This window comes from Artemia franciscana, chromosome 18, assembly GCF_032884065.1.
Source record: "Artemia franciscana chromosome 18, ASM3288406v1, whole genome shotgun sequence".
NCBI lineage: Eukaryota > Metazoa > Arthropoda > Branchiopoda > Anostraca > Artemiidae > Artemia > Artemia franciscana.
In genome coordinates, this window is record NC_088880.1 from 957,464 (window position 1) to 982,674 (window position 25,211).

General features: G+C 35.1%; 1 protein-coding gene across 1 annotated transcript in view; it reads right to left on the minus strand.

Moving 5' to 3' along the window:
* Positions 1–25,211, minus strand: part of LOC136038485 (transcriptional enhancer factor TEF-1-like) — a 189,240-nt gene that overhangs the window by 135,391 nt on the left and 28,638 nt on the right. The window contains exon 2 of the mRNA XM_065721560.1: positions 16,215–16,350. The gene's annotated coding sequence lies outside the window, so the exon portion shown is untranslated. The remainder of the gene's footprint in view (positions 1–16,214; positions 16,351–25,211) is intronic.

The window sequence follows — 25,211 nt, forward strand, 5'->3', positions numbered from 1 at the left end:
CAAACTATTAGGGAAGCAACTGCCCCCTTGCCCCCACCGAAAAAAACGACGCCCCTGAAGAGGAACGATATGATCCATGTCCCCTTCCCCGTACAAACGTAATGTAGAACAAAATTATTGAAACATGTTCCAGAAGTGGGTGAGGGAGAATCCTAAAATTCGATGAAAAGTAGAAATGCAAAAAATAGAGATGTGGAACGATAGGCCCCATGCCCCCTTCTCCATAAAAACAAAAGTTAGAACTAAATTATTGAAATATGCACCAGGAGTGGGGAGGGTGAATCCTAAAATTAGTAAAAGGGGGAAATTTCATTTAAAAAATAGACATAAAAAACAAGGGGGTATTATTCATTGGAGACGGGCGATGTGATTTATGTCCAATTCCCTATACAAACCCAAGGTGGAACAAGATTGTTGAAACATGTACAGGGAGTAGGGGATGGATAATACTAAAATTCGGTAAAGCAGAGAATTGCATTAAAAAAGAAGAAACAAAAAAGGGAGTGATATTCATTAAAGAGGAGCGACAGGGAATTCGGTAAAAAAAAATAAAGAGAGAAATTTCATTAAGAACCAAAAATAAAAAAGGAGTGATATTCATTGACGACATAACGTGCACACCCCCTTCCCCATAGAAACACAACGTTTAACATAATTATCGATAGAGTACATCCCCCTTCCACAAACAAACACAATGTAAAACAAAATTATCGAAACACGAACAAGGAGTGGGGAGGGGGAATCCTAAAATCGGTAAAAAAAAATTGGAAATTTCATTAGAAAGTATAAATAAATAAAAACATTAGAGTGATAGTCATTAAAGACAGGCGAAACAAAGAGTAGAAATAAAAAGAACAAACAAGGGAGTTGTATTCATTGGAAAGGGGAAATAGGGTCCATGTTAAGTTCCCCATAAAAACACAAGGTAGAAAAAAATTACTGAAATATTTACCAGTAATGGGGGAGAGAGAATCCTGAAATTCGGTAAAAAGGGGAAATCTAATTATACAAAAAAGGAATATAGAAAAAAAGGATCAATATTCACTGAAGATGGGTGATAGATTCCACATGATAGAGGACTTGTACCAGTTCTCACCCATCACAGTTAGGTTCTGTTTTATATTTTATTATTCTCATTTTTATTCATTTTATTCATTGTACTCAATTTTACCTGAAAAATTCTTGATTTTTACAACAACTCTCCCGTCAAAAATTTGAAATGATATCTTCGAATGAAATTTTATTCATTTATATACCATTTAATGATTATTTAATTAAAAGTGCATATTTAATATATCTTCACATTTCGCAAGGGGTGATTAAACTCCACAAGTCTCTTGGCTATACTAAAACCCTCAAACAGCCTTATGAGGATAGTTTGGGTCAGCCAATTTTTCTTCGTCTACAGCCAAGTATGCAAGGGGTTTCTTGTCCATGTCCCACTAAGATGTTCAATATTTCAATAGGCTATTATCCTCCATACCAAGGCCGTATCCAGGGGGTTAGGGAGTTTGACCCCCTGAATTTTGTTCTAACTCGTAAAAACGTAGCAAAAATGCATTTAAACAAATTCTGATATGTTTTCAACAGTTTTTTTGTAAGCCCTACCCCAAACCAAAATTCTGAATACACCCTTGCTCCACATACCCAGTTTTGGGACTTTAAATCCCCCCCTAAAGCAATATCCTGTGTACACACCCACCTCGTTGTACACCCCAAAATGTATGGCCAACCTGATAGCACAGATAAAAAGAAGTATCTGTAAAAAATATAGCTGCCCACAAAATGTTCGTTGATATACTGGCTGAAAGCTTATACAGGAGGGGTTTTAAGCAAAAAGGTCATTTGATTCCCCTTTCTGGCAAACACTTAAAGAACAACGCAACTGATTTTCAAAATTGGTGACAGAGTGGACTGAGGGCGACTAAGATGGCCTTCGAGACGATAAGGCATGACTGACAATAAATAAATTTTTAATAAATAATGTTTTTAATAATATAATAATAATATATATAATAATATAATAATATAAATAATATATAAATTAATAAATAAATAATATAATAATAATATAATAAATAATATAATAGTAATGTTTTTAATAAATAAAATTTTTAATAAATTTTAATAAATAAATAATGACTGACAATAAATAAATTTATTAAAAACTTATTAATTTATTAATAACTAATTAATTAATTAATTAATTAATTAATTAATTATTTTATTAAATTTAAAATTCTCTGCTTAATTTATTAAGCAGATTCTCTGCAATTCTCTGCTTAATTTATTAATTTATTTTATTAAATTTATAAAATAAATAAATTTATTTTAAGAATGGTAGTGCAACATTTCTTGGCTTCATACTTCCAGTTTAAACAAATTTAATTTGAATAGTTTCAACTTCATTTAGTTAATATTTAGGCTACTATAAAAATTTGGGTTCCCGATCCCCAGTGTACATTTTTTTTGCATTAGTCTCAGTGGCAGCTCTGTTCTCTCTTACCCCCCACGGACAAAATGTTGATTAGCGCCCCCCTCCTGTCTCCCACAAAATTTTCAGGCCATGTGTTGACAAATTTTCAATTTATTAACAAAACTATTTCCAATTTGTTTTATTATTTTTTAATTTATTATTAAAATTATTTAATATATTATCAATTATTTCAATTTAATTATTATTATTTAGTTCATTTTTTATTTAATTTATTAGTTGTCCTCTCTACTTTATTTTAATAAAAATAAAATCTAAAAAAGATACAAAATGACTATAACTGTTAGATTACTTTTTTTAAATTTTGCGTCCCTTAAACTTCTGCGGTCGGGGCAAGTTCCCCCCTACCTCTGGTTAGGCACATCTTGCCCCAGGACTTTACATTTGTAAACTTCAAGCGATTTGAAAAAAGCTTTTTCGCTCTTCTTCGGTAGACCAATTTTTCCTTTTCCCTTGACCCCATAAAAAAAAAACATTTTTCTTTAAACTAGCCATTTTTTGACTTAATTCTCCCATTGAAACAGATCTATTATGTAGCTCCACACTCCAATTAAATAATATTCACTTAAAAAATGTTCATTAGCTTTATCGAGCATTACAGATTTCCTATAAGATTCTGAAACTCCTGCTAAGGATACTTCTTATCCCGAGATCCACTAAAAGTTATGTCACTACCAACCGTTGGAGATCAAAAGCGTTAAGGCCCCCCTAATATATTCTTAATTAGCAAAATGAATTGACACTTAGCAGTTGAGCTATCAGGTCTTTTCCGAGAACAATGAACTCATTTAGATCATAACTAATTGGATTGCTGAGAAGATAAATTTATTAGAGATGACAGAGCTTCTAAAGCCCTTTATAATGTAGAAAATAAACTTACTAATATTAAATACAAATATCCTAATAACCAGAAAACCGGTTTAATCCTACGACACTTCAATGCTTCACTCTTCACGCTTAAGTTTTTTAGAACTTTAAAAAAAGCTTCTTATTGTTTTAACTAAACGAACTTCGTGTTTCAGTAGTCGTTCTTAAAGAATTGGAACATAATTCAAATTTTAGCACAATGAGCGAGGTATTGAGGAGGGGGCAATCCCCCTCACACAGGTAATAATTTCAGTATTTTTTATTTTTAATGTTGCTCCTTACTTTCAGTTCAATAAACTTGTTTTTTTTTTGTTTAATTTCTGATCGCATTTTAAATAATGCCGGGAAATATGGCTCCACCTCCACGGAAGAGTCCCCCCAGGGAAAGATCCTCTAGACTAGTGGTTCTCAAACTGTGGTACGCTTACCCCTTGGGGATGCACACAATTTTTTTTAGGGGGTGCGTGGCCGGCCAACAAAAAAACAAAAAAAAACAACACTTTAATGCTATGACTGGCAATTTTATTTATATTTTAGTAATAATTTACTTAGTATTGGCAACTGAGAAGAAGTACCTAAACTGTTTTTTGGGTAAAAAGGGGTACAGTGTTTAAATAAGTTTGAGAACCACTACTCTAGACAATTCAATCCTGGAGAAAACTTACCCCGGATAATTACCCTTAATATCCGTAACTTTTAATTTCCGCTCGAATGAGTCCTATCGCGATATTCCATTGGTTTGATACGATCATCCCTGGAAAAAAACAGCAAAAAAAAAACAAACGAAGAAACATGCATCCATTATCTTTCTTCAAAAACAAGAGCTAAGAACTCATATGGCATTTGTGACAAGGTCGGAAGAGCCATGAGCCAAGAGCTTCTTCCCGCCAAGATTATGATCTCTCCACTCTAAGCGTTTTCCAAGATTTCCGGTTTTCCCCTCCAGAGATTAAAAATAAGAGCTCTGAAACACAATATCCCTCTAAATATAAAATTTCATTAAGATCCGATCACCCGTTCGTAAATTAAAAATACCTCATTTTTTCTAATTTTTCCGAATTATCCGCCCCCCCCCCAGATGGTCGAATTGGGGAAACCACTATTTCATACACTATTAATACACTGAATCTGATGGTACCATTCTCATTAAGATTCTTTGACTTTTAGGGGATGTTTCCCCTTTTGTTCGGAAATAAGCAGATTTTCTCAGCAAATGGGTAACACTAAATCTAATAAATCTTAAATATTTATAATATTTATGTATTTATTTAAATGTTATATAAATATTTATTTATATTTATATAATATTATATATTTATTTATATTTATACATAGGGCCTACATTTATATATTTATAATATTTAAATATTTATTTATAATATTTATCTATTTGGAATCAGCATAATGAGCCGGTTCTGGTATCAAAATTCCATTTTTTAGAGTTTAGATTAATTTAGACTGAGCCGCGTCTAATGGTCCAAAGCCGTGTCTCTAAAGGTCCAAATAACCCCAAAATGTTACATTTACAAAGAAGTTTGACAAGTGAAAGTGCTATAAACAGTTTTGTGACAAGTGGAAACTCGGAACAATCTCTAAACTTCTTAGTGCTGTTGGTTTGAAGTTTTCCCCTTAATTTTTGAACATATAGTTGAAATTATAGTTGAGTTGAATTATAGTTGAGTTGAGTTGAATTATAGTTGAGTTGAGTTGAAATATAGTTGAGTTGAAATTATAGTTGAATTGAATTATAGTTGAGTTGAGTTGAAATATAGCTGAGTTGAAATTATGGTTAAGTTGAATTATAGTTGAGTTGAGTATAAATATAGTTGAGTTGAAATTATAGTTGAGTTGAATTATAGTTGAGTTGAGTTGAAATATAGTTGAGTTGAAATTATAGTTGAGTTGAATTATAGTTGAGTTGAAATTATAGTTGAGTTGAATTATAGTTGATTTGAGTTAAAATATAGTTGAGTTGAAATTATAGTTGAGTTGAATTATAGTTGAGTTGAGTTGAAATATAGTTGAGTTGAAATTATAGTTGAGTTGAATTATAGTTGAGTTGAGTTGAAATATAGTTGAAATTCTTTTCCAACTCTAAAAATATTATTCTATGTCAATTAGGAGGAACAAAACCACCCAATGACAATAAAAGGTTCGCATTTATTTAATTAAGTGTATTTATGGAAATTCAACCTAGATTGTAGAAAGATAGCCCAACGAACTATCATACAGGCTCTTGGAAAGACTATAATTTACCCTGTGCAACTTAAACATTTGTACAACTATCAATGGTGAAATCGTAGTTGATCAAACCGTAAATTAACCAAAAGGTTCTTTGTTAAAACCGACATGATTTTCAGGACAAGACACTACCAGTGTTGCCAAACATTTTTGGTATAATTCAGTGGTCCTGGTACCCTGTGTTTAAATAAATTGTAATTGTAATCAGTACCTTTGACAACCGTCATCCAAAATCCCTTGTATATTTTGGTTGTATTCGTTTGATCAGTCTTTGCTTTTTGCTTCAAAATTTCAAAATTTTGCTGAAATTTTGCTTCAAAATTTCTTAAACTCCTTTGGTCACCTCAAAGGGACTTAAGCAAAAGAAATGGGATTTTGACATATAGTCAGTAGGCTCTATCGATTAGTTGCGGTTTATCATATTTTTGGTTATTGATATTCTAAGAAATCCAGGCCGTATCCAGGGGAGGGTGATTTTTGAGGATTTTGAAAACAACACCCACCCAATTTTTTCCGACTCGTAAAAACGTGATAAAATGCATATAAACAAATTTTTGATGCATTTCTGAAAGTGTTTTGTAAAACCCATCCCAAAATATACCCCTACCCAAACAAAAATCCTGGATATACCCTTACGAGAAATTCTTGTTTTTTCTAAGAAGGTTATACACCATTTTTGCACTTTAGAAATAGTTAGAAAACCAAAATCTTGTCATCAAAATTTTATGTACTTTGTCTTTAACCATCCCACTCAAGATCTTGTGTCGCGAACCTGAAACAATAGCCAATTTTCATGGTCTTTATACCATACAATATTAGCTTCGGCTCGGTGGAAAACCACATTGTAGCTATATTTTAATTAAATATTTAGTTGGTATTTTGGTTAGGTTAGGTTAGTTTTGGCTAAGCATTCAATATAATGCAGTCTGCGCGGCAATCCTCCATAATTCTTTGTTGCAATTTTCATAATTTTGCTGATAAAGTATTATATTTTCATCATATTTCGTTTTATTTCATTAGCGTAAAACTAAATTCACTACTCGACAGAACTTGAGTGTGGTGGCTAGATGACACAAGAGCTAAGAGCTCATATGGCACTTGTGACGAGGTCGGAAGAGCCAAGAGCTAATATGGTATGAGCTCTGGCAAAATTCTAAGAATCAATAGATTGCTTTAAAAGGAAATTCAGAAGCTTAATGCCGATCGGGATTTAAAATAAGAGCTCTGAGCCACGAGGTCCTTCTAAATATCAAAATTCATTAAGATCCGATCAACCACTCGTAAGTTAAAAATACCTCAATTTTTATAATTTTTCCTCTCCCTTCAGCCCCCACATGGTCGAATTAGGGAAAACGACTTTATCAAGTCAATTTGTGCAGCTCCCTGACACGCCTACCAATTTTCATCGTCCTAGCACGTCCAGAAAAACCAAACTCACCAAAGCACTGAACCCCACCCCCTAACTCCCCCAAGGACAGTGGATCCAGTCCGGTTACATCAATCTACTACATTTATAAGCGTTTTCCAAGATTTCCGGTTTCCCCCTCCAACTCCCTCCAATGTCAACAGATCTGGTCGGGATTTGAAATAAGAGCTCTGAGACATGAGTTCCTTCTAAATATCAAGTTTCATTAAGATCTGGTCACCCGTTCTTAAGTTAAAATACCTCAATTTTCGAATTTTTCCAAATTAAAAACCCCCAGCTCGCCTAAAGAGAACGGATCCGTTCCAATTATGTCAATCACATATCTATAACTTGCGCTTATTTTTCCCATCAAGTTTCATCCTGATCTCTCCACTCTAAGCGTTTTCCAAGATTTTCGGTTTCCAAGATTTCTGGTTCCCCCCTCCATCCCCCCTCAATGTCACCAGATCTGGTCGGGATTTAAAATGAGAGTTCTAAAGCACAAGATCCTTCTAAAGATCAAATTTCATTATGATCTGATCACCCGTTCGTAAGTTACAAATACCTCATTTTCCTAATTTTTCCGAATTACTCCCCCCCCAACTCCACCAAAGAGAGCAGATCCGGTCCGGTTATTTTTTGTCACATATCTTGGACACACTGCTTATTCTTCCCACCAAGTTTCAGCCTGATCTCTCCACTTTAAGCATTTTCCAAGATTTCCGGTCCCCCCCCCCAATGACACTGGATCCGGTCGGGATTATAATAAGAGATCTGAGTTACGAGGTCCTTCTAAATATGAAATTTCATTAAGATCCGATCGCTCCTTCGTAAGTTAAAAATAATACTTTTTCTATTTTTTTTTAGAATTGACCTCCCCCCAAAAAAATCTCCAAATAGAGCAGATCCGTTCCGGTTATGTCAATCCCGTATCTAGGACTTGTGCTTATTTTTCCCACCAAGTTTCATCCCGATCCCTCCACTCTAAGCGTTTTCCAAGATTTTAGGTTAAACCCCCCTACCCCCCCCCCCCCCGATGTCACCGGAACCGGTCGGGATTTAAAATAAGAGCTCTGAGACAAGATATCCTTCCAATTATCAAATTTCATTAAGATCCGATCACTCCTTCGTAAGTTAAAAATACCTTGTTTTTTCTATTTTTTCTGAATTAACCCTACCCCCAACTCCTCCAAAGAGAGCAGATCCATTCCGGTTATGTCAATCACGTATCTAGGACTTGTGTTTATTTTTCCCACCAAGTTTCATCCCAATCCCTCCACTCTAAGCGCTTTCCAAGATTTTAGGTCCCCCCCAACTCCCCGCAAAGTCACCAGATCCGGTCGGGATTTAAAATAAGAGCTCTGAGACACGATATCCTTCCAAACATCAAATTTCATTAAGATCTGATCACCCGTTCATAAGTTAAAGATACCTCATTTTTTCTAATTTTTTCGATTTAACTGCCCCCCCCCCCCGATGGTCGAATCGGAGAAACGACAATTTCTAATTTAATCTGGTCTGGTTCCTGATACGCCTGCCAAATTTCATCGCCCTAGCTTACCTGGAAGTGCCTAAAGTAGCAAAACCGGGACAGACAGACAGACCGACAGAATTTGCGATCGCTATATGTCACTTTGTAGATACCAAATTTTATTGTCGTATCTTTGACGACCAAAACACCTACCTAGTCAAATCAACTGCTTGGTATGCCCCATTCACATAGAGATTGCTGAAAACTATATGCACAATTCTTTTCAGCTGAAATTAGCGCTAGGTAAGTCTCGATATTAATAAAATATCAATGTGAACGGACCCTTCAAAGCAATAAAAACTAAAAACTCGTTTCTTATTTACTGTTTTCCTGTAAAATTCATTTATTTTTACTATTTATTATTATATTTATAAAAAATATTGTATATATACTATTATAAAATTTATCATGTATTTATTTATGTTTAAATGTGTTTATATCATAATGTCTACAGGCAGGCGGAGGGCCATTAAGCCTAGCTCCTCCCTAAAACTCAAGATATTTTGGTTGTTTTTGAGAGTTTTTATGTTTTCATTTATATTCTGATGTTCATATAATTTTATTCAATTATTTAAATTCAGAGTAACATTCAAAAACAGAGGGAAACCCGTAAACGGAATATTTTAAATTTGACTGTGGCCAATATGAGACCACATCTGTAGACCATCTTGTCTCATTAAGTCACACCCTCTCTCAGTTGACCCATCACCCCTTTTTACATGGGATGCGAGTTTGAGGATCAGAAATACACAATTCATACACCTGCAAAAGCCGCCCCGGGTTCTTGTCTAAAAGAGGAAACCAACGCGATGAAGAAGCTGGAGGGACAAACATATAAGATGAGACAAGGGATCAGGTACTCCAGCTATCAAGTTTATCAAAGCAAGCTGATGGCTTAAGGATTACGAAACCGCTGATTTCGTTTGCGCACAGGGGGCCTTCAAATTCGCCCCCATGAAATCTCGAGATTTTAAAGGGTACTTATCTGTTAGCTAGTACACACTCAAGAATTTGGATCTACAGGTACGGTGTTCAAACAATAGACATTTGGGAGATACATAGGAAATTTGGGGATAGGACATATATATAGACATATACATAGGAAATAGGATATTTGCAGATTAGGTAGGGTTGGGGATTAAGTATACCGGGAGTGCATGCAAAATGTAACCTGACCAAAATACCAACAAAATATTTATTAAAATAAAGCTACAATGTAGTTTTCCACAGAGCCGAAGCTAATTGTTGCCTTATACAGACAGCAATAAACCGGTCATAGTCTGATTTTGTAACCTAACCTAACCACCTCTATATATAAAATATTTAATTAAAATGTACCTGCATCGTAGTTTGTTTCACGAAAGAGCATAACTTCACTTATTGAGTGTGTTCTGAATAATACACAAGTACCTTATTTACTAATAATAATACTTAATTATTATTTAATAATTAAATCATGCTTGTTTATATTCATGTTCAACGTGATGCCACTGACGAAAATGTGGCAATGCCCTACAAGGCCATATCCAGAGGTAGGGGTGTTACAAGGTTTGAACTCGCCCTAGAAGAAAACTTACGTCCGACTCGTAAAATATAACAAAATTCCATACAAACAGGTTATGATGTATTTTGTAGTTTTTTTTATACCCCCCTCCCACGGAATAAATAACGCCCCCCGAAGAAAATTCTGGATATATCCTAAATACTTAATGATAAATACTTAAACTGCCAAAAGAAAATCTAGGAAAAGCTTTATTATTAGGTATGAATAGACATAAGAGGGGGGCAAATATGTTTCATTTTGAGTTATTTCAAATCTTACACGTTCTGTCATTTTGGATACGCACACTGAGATCACATTTGGAACCAGCAGGGGAATTGTGAAAATGTGGAGAAATAAAATAAGGCGAATTTACAGGAAGTGAATCAAAAGACAGATAAATTTTAATTTATCAGTGAAAAACGAAAATTATACTGAAGTTCCATAGCTGAGAGTTAGTTATACCCATCTATCAAATTACATTCTTGGAATTTGGTGTACAGGATTTTTATATTAAAAATGATTTGAAAATTGGTACAGAATCGTTAAAAAAAAGACATCGAATCCTTCTCTAAGAACAATTTTAAGCAGCATAATAATTTCTGCTCGGTGAATAAATAGATCTGAGACAAAAAATTCAATGATATAACCCGGCTCAATAGTAACCGAAACTCTAAAGAACGGAATTTGGATACTAATAGCTATATCAAAACAATTGAATTTTTATGCTGATTTCAAATATATATTTTCGTTTTACCCATCAAATCAGCTGATTTCAAATCAGTATATTTAGTCTTGCCCATCAAAGGTCACGAGCCTCAAAAAATTTGCCTAATTTTCGAAAGAAGGGAGAAACGCCCCCAAAAGTCAAAGAATCTTAATGAAAATCACACCGTCAGATTCAGCGTATCAGAAAACCCAATTATAGAGGTTTCAAGCTTCTATCTGCAAAAATGTGGAATTTTGTATTTTTTGCCAGAAGAAAGTTCACGGATGCGTTTTTATTTAATTTTTTTTTTTTTAGTTTTTCCAGGGGTGATCGTTTCGACCCAGTGGTCCTAGAATGTCGTGAATGGGCTCATTCGAACGAAACTAAACGTTATAGAGCTCTTTTTATGTGACTAAAAATTTGGAGGGCAACTTGGCCCTCTCCCCAACCCCTTTTCCCCAAATCATCCGATTAAATTTTGAGAATGTCAGTTTGTTCATCATAGTTGAAAGGCCCAATAACTATGCCTTTGGATATAACATGCCCCCCCAAATCCCGGGGGAAAGGTCTGTAAGACATAAAAATTGCCCATTGTTTATGCATAGTATTTGTTATTGGGAAGTAAGCATACATTTTAGGGTGGGAAGAGAATATTTCTGTTAGTTTTTTTTATGGGGGAACTTTCCATGGGGAGGGAATTTTCCAGGGTTGAAACTGTTGGAGGAAGTTATGCACTGGGGGAATTTACCAGAATTCCTATAGAAAATTATTTTTTATATTTCTTGTTTTCTCTTTTCCGTATCAATTTTACACATGGAGTTGTTAAATGTAATTGTCCAGCGTAAATTTTTACCGGGATGAATTTTCAAGAGGATCCGCAGGAAGGGTATTTCTCCGTGGAGATGGGGCCAAATTTCCCGGGAGTATTAAAAAAAAGATCAGAAAAAGTATAACAGTTCAAAATAGGGATGAAACTTTTTAATCGAGTAAAACCTTTTATACTTTGGTCATGGAAAGGCAGTGTGGTCTTCGAAGTTATCTAAATTAGAAAAAAAAAACATAAGAAGAACAGAGATTATTTCGTATATAAAGAGGGTTGCCTCCTCCTCAACACCTCGCAGTTTATGCTAAAGTTTAAATTTTATCACAATTCTTAGAACGACTCCTGAAACACAAGGGTTGTTTAAATGGAGCAATTAGAAGCTTTTTCAAAAAGTACTAAAACACTTTAACGTAAAGAGCGAGGTGTTGAGGAGACGACTCCCTTAATATAAGTAATAATTTCTGTTCGTTTTAAGTTTTAATGTTGCTACTTACTTTCAGTTGAAAACACTTGTTTTATTTTTTATTTAATCTTAACAAAAAACAGCACAGATAAAAATGACAACAGTAGCCTAACAGCTAAGATTACAGTGATAATTTATGGTAATTACACTTACAGAAAAGTGATGTAAATCAGTACTATTAATTCCTTCATAACATGGCAATAAAATGGAGATCGAGGCTCTCTCTCTCTCTCTCTCTTTCTCTCTCTCTCTCTTTTTTCTCTATGTGACAGCAAAAATATTAAGAATTGGCCAATAAGGTTAACGGCTTGTGTGGTTTTATCATTAATAAGTTGTAATATTAACTGTTAATTTAAGAGGTTGCATTTGAATATACAAAAATAAAACACATTAGTAAAAAACACAAAAATTATTCTGAATTTAAACTATAAAGAATCGAAGAAGAGTTATAAATGTAAAAAAAAATTATCTTTAAAATTAATAAAGAATCTATGATTTATTCCTAAAATAGACATAGAATAGAAGCTTTAAAGGAAGAAACAGAGGACAAGGGCATTATAATAGTATCTGAGCAAAGCCCATACGAATGGAGGTATCTTTTTTCTTTTATTCCACCGCACAGAAGCGAATCTATTATTACCCCCTCCCCTGGAAAATTTTTGCGCATTTCCCAAGGATATGCACCAGATTTTTCGGTGCACACTAGAGGTTGAACCAACAGGCTTGAAAGCCGTAAAACAACAGGCTATTGGTGGCTTGAAGGCCGTATAAGATCAAACCATAAAGTACACCTGAAAGATACAGTACATAACCCCTTGATTTTTTGTATATTCTGCACCCTTTGAGGCAATAAAAATCTACAGGTCCTTCCCTATGGCGTTATGAATACATCATAACAGGAGCCCTATTTGAAAATCTGCATATAGAAAGGGCAATTATCCGCAAAGGATTCAAAAGAGATTACAGGGCTTGATTCCAATACCCTAAGAACAGCAAGTGTAAGGTATAGTCAGGAGAGTCCAAAATTAATTTTTTTTTTTTGTCTGGTTGAAAGTCAACAGGTATTCTCGGGGGTGCATTCAATTTTAATGGAACATCAAACATTTTCAAAAGTCTCATCTTGCGTATACTGCCTAGAACAAAATATGGAGGATGAGTGTAATTAAAATATAAATTGTGGAGCTATTTCTTATGCAAATTTGTAATAGCAATGTTAAATCCCTCGGTTAGACGGCGAGCAACCGAAAATTTAAAAATGTCTTTTGAAAGAAGGTGAGAAAAAATGCCTTTTGATGCGGATCAGGAATGGTAAGTAAAAATGGTATAGTAATTAGGATAACTACAATGGTAACTATGATTTGATTGATCTGAACGTTACAACTTTACTGCGAAAACAAATTTATGAAAATTCCATGAGATACCCCAAAAACCAGGGCCGTATCCAGGAGGGAAGTTACCAGGTAAGCCCCCCCCCCCATTTTCGCCCGAAACGTAAAAAGGGAATACAAATACAAATTAAGAAATTTTTGATGCGTTAAAAAAAAATTGCCAAGCCCCCTCAACGAATTTTTAGATTTGGCCTGGCTGAAAAAAATCGAAAACGATGTCGGATGACAAACCCATGCCAGTGCTAGACATCAGGAGTGTATGCACGATTTAGTTTAGTGGAACAAGGAGAGAGCCAAAGCTTTTGTTAAAAGACACAGAAAATGGAACAGCAAAATAGGGAGAATCGTTAAATTCTGAAACTTTGCGGGAGGAGACAGTTTCATAAGTTTCATGTCTAATGCACTGATTAGATCAAATTTCGGAATATGAATGTAATTAAAACATAAATTGTGTAGCAATTATAAGCAAATTTGTAACAGCAATGTTAAATCCCAAACTTAGTCAAACAGTCCAAGGTAACGAATTTTAGTAAGGAGCGACCCCGCTCAATAGTAACAAAAACTCTAGAAAACGGAATTTTGATGCCAATAAATACATCAAAACAATCGAATTTTTATGCTGATTTCAAATATATAAGTTTCATCAAGTTTAGTCTTACGAGCCTAAGAAAATTTACCTTATTTAGAAAATAGGGGTAAACACCCCCTAAACGTCATAGAATCTTAACGAAAATCACACCATTAGATACAGCGTATCAGAGAACCATACTGTAGAAGTTTCAAGCTTCTATCTACAAAATAGGAATTTTGTATTTTTTACCAGAAGACAGATCACGGATGCGTGTTTATTTTCTTTTTTCTTTCTTTTTTTCCAGGGCAATCGTATTGACCAATGGTCCTAGAATGTCGCGTGAGGGCCCATTCTAACTGAAATTAAAAGTTCTAGTGCCCTTTTTAAGTGACCAAAAAATTAGAGGGCACCTAGGCCTCTTCCCACGCTCATTTTTTCTGCCAAAGTCACCGGATCAAAATTTTGAGATAGCCATTTGTTCAGGATAGTCGAAAAACCTATTAACTATGTATCCTGGGACGACATAATCCCCACAGTCCCCGCGGGAGAGGCTGCAAGTTACAAACTTTGACCATTGTTTACATATAGTAATGGTTATTGGGAAGTGTACAGGCGTCTTCAGGGAGATTTTTTGGTTGGGGGAAGGGGGTTACACGGGAGGATCTTTCCATGGAAGAATTTATCATGGGAGAAGAGAATTTCCACGAAGGGGGCGCAGGATTTTCTAGTATTATTTAAAAAAGACAATGATAAAATAAATAAAAAAAAGTTTTTTCAACTGAAAGTAATGAGCAGCATTTAAAACTTAAAACGAACTCACTCTTTACGCTAAAGTATTTTTAGTAAAATAAACCATTTATTCTATGGCCTTTGTGATTCAGGGGTCCTTCTTAAATAATTGGGACGAAATTCAAGCTTTAGTGTAAAGAGCGAGTATTAACGAGGGGGCGAACCACCTCATATATGCAATAAAATATACGAATATAGAAGTTTGTTACGTAAGTTAATTCGTAAGTTATGTATATTTGTTACTAATAAAAACGTTCGTAAAAAAAATCTAAAAGTTATAGTTGCCTTCTTAAGTAACCAAAAAATTGGAGGGCAACTAGGCCTCCTCCACCACTCCTTTTTTCTCAAAACAGTCCGATCAAAACTATGAGAAAGCCATTTAGCAAAAAAAAATAATAGTAATAAAATGCAAATTTCATTTTAATTATTCACATGCGGTGAGCCAAAATGAAAACATACATTAATTCAAAAATGATCAGAAATTAAATAAAAAACAAGTTTTTCAACTGTTTTTCCCTTCCCCTATGTCATAAATAATACGACTGCTTGTTGATTTCTGAATGTCTCATGTTTGTACCATATTATCAATATCAACTTTTGAAAAATGTGTTTTTTGATTTTTAAAACTTCAGAAAAAATGTGGGGAAATGTAAATTTCTTTAAATTTTCACTAAGGACACAATTCTGAAAAACAGTAACCGGTTACATTTTCCTTCTATTCGGGGAAGGGAGAGGCAATCAGTCAAGCTAATTTTTTTCAATTTTTTTCTATAATCTTTTGCCCGAAATTCCACCCCGGTATCGAACCCGGTATTGAGGGTTGAAATTCCGCCCCGGAATGTAACCACTGATATCGGGATGTAAACACTATACGCCATATAACCACTGTATTTCATATCTGACTTACCATGCAATTATTATCTGAGACATTATTATTTGTCAGTCTTTATATTCGTCTTGGAAAGTAAATTTATAGCATCTCTTATTAATTTCAATATCTTCTAGTCCTAGCAATATTCTTGATATTTATTCATTTTGACATTTTGTTGTTTTGATCCTACTTCATCTCCATGTAGATCAAAACAGGGGTGCTATCCCCTGTATTGGAAAATTATCACCATTAATTTTATTACCGTATTTGTATGCTACGAAATACAACACCACCCCAACCCCCGAGACAAACTACAGTGTATGTCAATGAGTGTACCTACACTCGTTTAATCTAAAAGTGGTACAAGAAAAATCTTCCATGACGAGCGGGGGTCGGTATCCACCCTAAAAAGTGCATGTACAGATCTTCAAATAAACCATGATTTTGTCCACTTCATCTACCATCTAAGTTGGTAGAGGGTAGCTGTGAATTATATTTACCATTTACAAAAAATAGACTTACCTTGAGACAGGAAATAGCGAAAATATGGGAATATATCCTTTAGTTCTATGATGTGACTGTTTTACGACTTCAGGGTGAAATAAAAAATTTCACAATTATCCTTATGTGCGAGACCAATACACACGTTTTTCAAGCACTAGAAAAAAAATTAAATTTTAATTTTTTGAAACAGGGTGGATACGTAGTTTCAGAACGTTTAAATACCTTCTTCAGATTAGAATGTGCGCAACTATTTAGTCTAAATAATATGATTAATATAGATAATAATAATTAATATTATAGTTCCTATTTATTTTTATGAATCAATTATAATATTATTATATTATACTAATAACACTACAAGATAAGAAAAAACTCGAAAAGAAGAAAAAATATATATACAGCTGTGAAAATGAAAACGCAATGCAAATATTCTGGCCGGTAGCTTCGCTCGATCATGCTCAGTGCAAAAAAAAAAACTTAAAAAAGCAACCACTAAATAAATAAAAACAAAACTATAAAATCAACACTAAAATATAAGTAATAACCTCTCCAATCGACGGTGAATTGGTAACTTTTATTTACTTTATTTAATCGTGATTTGTACGGTTTGAGTCTTACTTATTATTGTGTTTGCTTTTTTAAGACTCTTTTTTTGCGCTGAGTACGGCAAGCGGAGGTCTCGGTCGAGATATTCTCATTGCATTTTCATTTTCACTGGCTGTATATATCCTCGTTTGTTCTTCTTTCCGATTTGTTTTTATCTTCTTAATATTCTAATTAGTTTAAATAATATAAGTAGAATAAATTATCACAAGGCAAGTATTTTTTTCTAAAAATTATTTACTATCTACGATTTGTGTAGGAGTAGCCAAGGGTCAATATTCCCAGATCTTCCTTTAACTAAGGTAAAAGGAGTTTATTTTAGCAACATGAACCATGTTCGGTTCAGGTCAAACCCTTAATTTCACACCAAGCAAGAAGGTGCTAGCCAGGATGAATACTACTACTACTACTAACAACTCAACGAAGCACCATGCCGCCTGAGGCCAACACAGCTACTCGCGCTCCTCCTTCATCCCAATCTATTCAAGGCCTCCCTCTGTACCCTCCAATGAAGCTTCCATTTCCTTTAAATCTTTCTTTATGACATCCTCCCACCCCAACCGCGGACGACCTGCTTTCCGTTTAGCCCTAGACAGTTGGCCGAAAAGGACAATCTTCGGCAATCTGTCATCCTTCATCTGCGGAACGTGCCCTAGCCATTTCAACCTTTCTCTCATTACAGCCCTAGAAAGGGGGATTGATCCACACTTTTCGTAGAGTCTAGTGTTTGAAATAAGGTTAGTCAGCCGGGTACCCAGAACAATCCGTAAACAATGTCCCCAGAAAAAAATCTAGAAAATCTTCCTCTTTTCGAACGCCCATGCTTCAGAGCCATATTTGACCACTGTCATCACTGTAGCTTCCAATATTCAAATCTTGGTCTGGAGAACTATCTTCCTATTCTTCCAAACTTTTTTTAACTGTGAAAACAACACCCTGAGTCTTGGCATATCTATTACCTGATCAATCTTTTCGTTACCCGGCGTCACCTTTTCATCTTCACTTTTTCCTAGCCTTAGTGACTTAGTCTTCTTAACATTCATTTTCAAACCTTTTCTAGCACCATGAACTCACAAAACCACTAAAAGTTCATTGACTTTGCTCACTCTTTTATCGAGGATGCTTAAATCATGAGCATAATCTAAGTCCAGGAGAGTTCTTCCTCCCCATTTGGTTCTTCTCGTTGCCGTTCTCGTTGCCCGTTTGGTCTCTCGTTGCCGTTCCTGTGTCCCTTAAGACAAAGTCCACCAAAACGATCCATATGTGCAATCGTGCAATCAAATCTTAAAAAAGGAGTAAGTGATGAAGTTATTGCTAACCATGCTGTTGGGTTTTTCGATGAGAAGTCTATTATGGCGGCTAAAATAGAACTTTGGTCTCATGTTTACGAGGGTGAACGTGTGCAAAGACGCCAAGGCGATCAAGCTAATTACCGTCACATTAAGGACATGATGGAAATCTTCCAGAAATGCGACAGCGAAAATTTGCCTTTGCCTACATACGTGATTATTTTACCTACCGAGGTTCCTGTTATTCCTGCTGTGGCTTATTCTAGCTTCGCCTCAAAGCTTGTAAGCATTGATTCGGAACTTAAGCAAATCCGTGAGAAGATTTCGTCGTATGATCTTAAATTCCCCCCTCTTAGCAGCCCTGGCGCTCAGTCATTGAATCCCGATCTGACGACCGTTGTTATTTCTAAAGTCCCATCAGAATTAGATAATCCTGCCAAGCGTCGCGAAATAATAGACTCTATTCCAGGTCATGAATGTATTCACAGCATTAAGCCCTCTGGCGATAAGCTAGTGGTACGAATTGACAAGATTGCTGCAAGGAACTTTTGCAATGCCGTTCCAAATGTAATGAGAGATTGTGACGTCAAAGTAAAAGAAACGAAATATATTGGAATCAAAAATATATATTGCAATGCCGTTCCAAATGTAATGAGAGATTGTGACGTCAAAGTAAAAGAAACGAAATATATTGGAATCATTAAAGGTATACCGACCAATTTTGATGAGGAAATGTTAATTGATTGCAATAATATTACTCATGCGAAGCGAATAGGCAATTCTTTGGCTGTTAGAGTGTTTTTTGAAAACGCTGTTGCGCTGGCTAATGCGCTTCGACTTGGTATAAAGATTGGGTATGAGATATATCGAGTTTACGAATACCAACGCCCACCCAAATGCTGTTATAATTGCCAATCACCAAATCACTTAAAATCAAATTGTGATAAAGAAAAATGCTGCTCCCGTTGCGCAGGGCAACATGAATCCTCGCCTGATTCTCCGTGCCAGGCTACACCAAAATGTGCGAACTGTCAAGGCAATCATGTGTCATTTTCAATGAAATGCCGAATTCTTCGTGAACTTCTGTCGAAACGATCGTCCTATACTAGAAAATGAGTGCTAAGACTAATTTCACTATATGTTCGTTCAATATTAACGGTACTAAGGATAAAGACGTTTCTTTAGATCAGAAATTAGAAAATTTTGATGTTTTATTCCTCCAGGAGCATATCCTACCTTTAGTGAGCTTAAACTCCCTACAGAGAAGTAACGAACACTCAGTTTTTTCTAAAAGTGCACGCAAAACCTCTGGCAGACCATCAGGTGGCCTAGCATGTTTAATAAAAAAGACGTTGTTTTCACCACCCCCTTTATGCTATCACGAGTGATTGTTATATTGCTATTCGTCTTGCCAACCTTGTCCTCATTAATGTTTATCTCCCCTGCGACCAGAAATCCCTCCGAAGTTTAACTAAATTTACAAAATTTTGCGCATTAATAAAAAGTCTTTTGAATGGCATTGAGAGTAGTGGACTGGATTGGTTATTAATCGGTGATCTGAACTGTAACATTCACTCTTCATCAGTGCGGACTGAGCTTCTGTTAGATTCCTTACCGAATAGTTACAAAATTTTGAAGAAAGATGCCTCCCATTCCTATATCCATAATAGTGGCTCACTTTCAGACATTGACCATTGTATCGTTTCTTCTGGTCTCGTCTGTGGCGAAGTCCATGTTGATCAGGATGAGCGTGATTACGACCATCTCCCCCTATCCCTCACTGTTACCCTTAATGCTACTGCGGAGAAGAACCTTCGTCCCAATTCTAGAAAATGGATTTCTAAAAGAGAATGGAACAAAGCTGACTGGCCTCTTTATTTTTCTACGCTTGTTAGCCTTCTATCAACGATTAAAGTCCCTTTTAATCTATTGTGTACAAGCGTTGGGTCCCCACAAGCCAGAATTCAGCTTAATATTTATTATAGCCACATTGTATCGTGCTTAAAGAGGTCTGAAGAAGTAGCTGTTCCCCTATGTCACTTTAGAGCAAAAACAAGAAGTTCAATTTGGAAGAATGACCCAGAGCTCAAAACAATAAAAAATCGGGCTAAGTTGTGGCTAAAAATTTGGATAGCTTGCGGCCGCCCCTTAAGGGGTAGTGTTTTCGATATTAAACAAAAAACAAAACTTGATTTTAAACGCTATCTTCGAAAAATTAGGTACAATGGTGCTGAATTTCCTAAGTCTCCTAGCCAGTGGAAAAAAGTGATCAATGCCGCGAAGTTTGATAGATCGCCTACGGCTGACCGAATCCCTAATGTATCATGGATCAATCATTATAGTAAAATTTTCGATACAGTGATATATGCGGTTCATTTTCGTTTTGCCAAGCTCTGTTCTAATCTGTTGCCTAACAAAATCATTCAAGGTCATGTACCTCCCGTTAGTGTTGACCGTGTCAAAAGAAGTGTAGAGAGACTTAAATCGAAATCTTATGATATAGACGGGATCAGTGCTTTTCACCTCAACACCGATTCGGAGGAATTAGTTTATCACTTGCAGTTACTTTTTCAGATGTGTTTATGCTCTTCTTTAGTCCCTGATTCTTTTTTAGTTGGTAACATTACGTCAATTTTGAAACGCGGTAAGGACCCAACTAGTTGCGCTTCGTATAGGCCTATTACGGTTGCTTGTACTTTAAGTAAAGTATTTGAATATGTTTTGCTCCCTGATCTCCTGTCTAATGTAGATTATATGTCTAATCAGTTTGGCTTTAAGCCGTATATAGGATGCCAACATGCTCATCGTGCTATAGTTTCGCTATTACTTGAAGCGCATAAAAATGGTTTTGAGGTTCATTTTTGTGCACTCGATGTTTCAAAAGCTTTTGATTCAATTTGTCATAGCCAACTTTGGTATTCTTTAATCCAACTTGGTGCAAATGTGTCTATTATATCAACTCTTCGTTTTTGGTATGCTAATTCATATGTTCGACTCAAGTCAGGTGACACCTACGTTGGTAATATCCCCATCCGTTCTGGTCTTAGGCAAGGAGGAGTCTTATCCCCTTATCTTTCTAATGCTTGTCTTTATTCTGTTTTGCCACGTATTAATCCATCATGTTTTTTAGGCCTAATTAATCTTTCGTACATTGCATATGCAGATGATTTACTTTTGATCAGCCGCACTAAATCTAGCCTAATTAAGTCGACCCAGCTTGTTTCTAAGTCTTTTGAGGAAATCGGCCTCAAACTTAATACTGAAAAATGTGAATATTTAGTTTTTAATGCTAAGCATCAAAGTAGTGATCTTGATTGTGGTTATTTTTCAGTTAAGCTCGTTTCTTCGATTCGGTGGCTTGGTATTAATATTTGTTCATCTTTATCAGCTTTTCGATCCTGTGGGCTAAATGATATTAAAAGTAAACTTAAAAAAGGGTACGCGAAAATTGTCCCGAACCGAGGCAGATTTTCACGAAAGGCTTTATCCAGACTTTATTCTACATATTGCGATCATTCTATATTGTTTCTTTCCGGTTTGCGCCCGTTGTTTAATAATCAAGATTTGCAGGGCATAAGAGTTATGTATTTTCGTTATTGTAAATATTTATTGTATCTGCCGCGTTCTTATAGAAATCAGAAGATTATCAGAAAGTTTTGTGCCACTGATATTATTTTCGTTTATAAAAAACTCTATGCTAGATTAGGTGCTGAGGCCTGTCAACGCTTGGGCCCTTACCACCCTTTGATTAGACTGTATTAATTGTATTGTTTGTGTTATTTCGTTTTTCTTTCCTTAATGTTTTTACTCCGCTTAATTTGTCAAAACAAGCGGGTAACAAATAAATTATTATTATTATTATTATTATATATAGGGGGATAGAACACAGTCTTGCCTAACTCCTGATTTAATACGAAACCATGATACATGCAGTGGCTGGATTTTTAGGCCGGGACGGGATTTTTTCTTGGGGTTAGAGGAGGAGGGGGTGTTACAACACGAAAAAGTTGATCTGTAAAAGAACACCAACCCCAGTTTAACCCCAGCTGAAACTTGGCGTCTTTGATAATCTGGTAAAAACTAGGCCTAAATTATTCAAGCATCCACAGAAACAGGTCAACTTTCTTTAGTAATTACTTTTGCCTTTCTTATGGTACTATTAACTTTCTGATGGTACTATATGGCTAATTTTTCAGTTTTTTAACTTTCTTATGGCACTATATGGCTCATTTTTCAGTTTTATAACTTTCTTATTAATAACGACGAAGACCACACTGTCTTTCCATCACAAACACCAAAAACAAGAATAACAATAGGGAATTTTTTAAGACAGTGGGAAACAAATTAGAGTGGATATTTTGGCCCTATGCCCAAGGGCCGTCCTCAGCAATACAAATAAGAAAAACAACTTACAAGAGGATAAAATCAATAAAACTAAAATGAACAGTTTTTCAAAACAGTCCCAGCATCCTTACCTCAGCGAAGTTCAACCAGGACTGATAAATAAATTGTTATGAAACGAGGCAATTCATTGAAATGAAAGAGAATGATTTAAAAACAGGTTGTTAATGCCAGCCTAGCTTTTTTCGCTGCCGATCTTATAGGTCTATTTGTGACAGGTTCTGTGTTAATATCTATTGGTTTTTTATAATATTTCGTAGGGTCATTTTAATTAAATTTGTGCATAAAGCATTCAGTGAATGTTCTCCTAAATCCCTATTTAAGGAAATATTATTATTAATCTTAAGTCTGATTTCTAATCTTAAGTAAGATTAATAATAACATTTCCTTAAATAGGGATTTAGGAGAATATTCACTGAATGCTTTATACACAAATTTAATTAAAAATGACCTTACGAAATATTATAAAAAACCAATAGATATTAACACAGAACCTGTCACAATCCCAAATAGACCTATAAGATCAGCAGCGAAAAAAGCTAGGCTGGCATTAAAAACATGTTTTTAAATCATTTTCTTTCATTTCAATGAATTGCCTCGTTTCATAACAATTTATTTATCAGTCCTGGTTGAACTTCGCTGAGGTAAGGATGCTGAGACTGTTTTGAAAAACTGTTCATTTTAGTTTTATTGATTTATCCTCTTGTAAGTTGTTTTTTCTTATTTGTATTGCTGAGGACTGAGCCAACATAGGGCCGAAATATTCACTCTAATTTGTTTCCCACTGTTTTAAAAAATTCCCTATTGTTCTTCTTGTTTTTGGTGCTTCTTATTAACTTTCTTATGGCACTATATGGCTCATTTTTCAGTTTTTAACATTCTTATTAACTTTCTTATGGCACTATATGGCTCATTTTTTTAAGTTTTTTTAACTTTCTTATTAACTTGCTTATGGCACTACATGGCTTATTTTTCAGCTTTCACTGTCATTTTAACTTGATTTGAGGAAATTGGCCACAACTTTGCACCCCCACCTCTTGAATTTGGACAAATTTCCTCAAGTGAAGAAAATTGGGACATTTTGCATCATCAGCTCCAAACGAGTTAGAACTTGAACAATAAATTAAAATAACCTGAAAAAGTCCACGAGCTTACGCCAAATCAGCAATGCACAATATTCATTCAACTTTAAAAACATTATAGTTCGTTGGCCTGTTTTTGATTTTTGCCTAGGACAAACGTAAGATTTTCTGAATAAAGAAAATTTTCTTTTTAATAAGCTTCCATTTCAAAAGACATTTCGTATGTATAATAGTACACAAATGGAAGACATTTTGTATTTTTTATCTTAGTGTTTTGTGTTTTGATTCTCTACTATATTGAATTTTGTTTGAATTTCCTTTTGTTGTTTGCTTTTTTTCCATCTATAGCGTTTTATTGTTTGTTTTTTCTTATTGTTCGTTTTTTTATTTTTATTGTATTGTTTGTTTGATTATATTTTTTTGTTTAGCCAGGTTTTTTTCTTCTTTTTTCTGTTGGTAAAAAAGAAGGGATGTTTCAGCTTTTTTTTTCAGGGGGAAGGGATTAAAAAATACATTAAAAATACATCAAAATTTGTTTATGTGCATTTTGTCACGTTGTTAAGAGTCGGGCAAAATTTTCGGAGGGGGGGGGGGGAATCTGTAAACCCCCACCCCCTGGATACAGCCTTGGTTATCAAGTTACCTTTTTCAATCTGTTGTTTTAGCATGGTATTAGCAGTAGTTAGAATAATTTTAAGATAGTAATGTGGAAACATTAAACAGAATCCGCTATTATTTCCTATTTCTTCATTTCTTATTATTTCTTATTTCTTCATATTCTATCACCTTCATTACAGCCCACAAATAATTCCATTTATTCAATTCGCCATAAGTCCGAGGGGTGCTGACCTTCCGCAACCCGAGGTGCATATTGAAGCACCACATGTGCCGAGCAGTTCTGCCACGCTTGGCACACTCTTCAGAACTCTTAGCACAGTTTTGCCACGCTCGGCATGCCTGACCTGGTGTACATGATTTCTGAGAGAGATCGACCTCGTATATGTTGAAGAGATATTGGGGCATTACCGTTATTAGATGAAAGTAGAAAAAGTTTCTGAACAAGACACATACAACGGGGTGAAGGAGATTTTTGGGCCCGATTTTTTGCGGCATCGTAACGTTTTTACGACTTCTCTGACATTTTTCATACACCGATTCTCATATACCTACATACATCGACGTTTTCCGTTCGCCGATTCTCATCTTTTTCCGAAGATTCCTCCGTCACATATTTCTAGTAAGTATATGATTACAATACAGTTCACCCATGGGTCCCAGTTCAGGAAAATATAGTAGGGGGACTAATTTTGAAAATTATGGGGGGGGGGGGGTAATTTTGATATTTTGTTCAATGGAAATACTGAAAATACGTTTTGATGAAAACGCTATAAAAAGTACTTTTCAAAATCTAGGGAGGAGCTGTCCCCCTTTACCCTTAATTAACGCTTCTAACCCTGAAACAAATCGCTCCTCATCTTAACAACCAACCTTTTCTTGACTATTTCAAGCTGTACTCTTAGTCTTTCCATACATTTTGCCGATCTTCGCCTTAATTTTAAGCAGCTTCCCCTACCCCCTGGAAAATCTCCACGCATGCGTTTGATCCAAATGCAATGCAGTCATGTTTTGTATCAAACAGT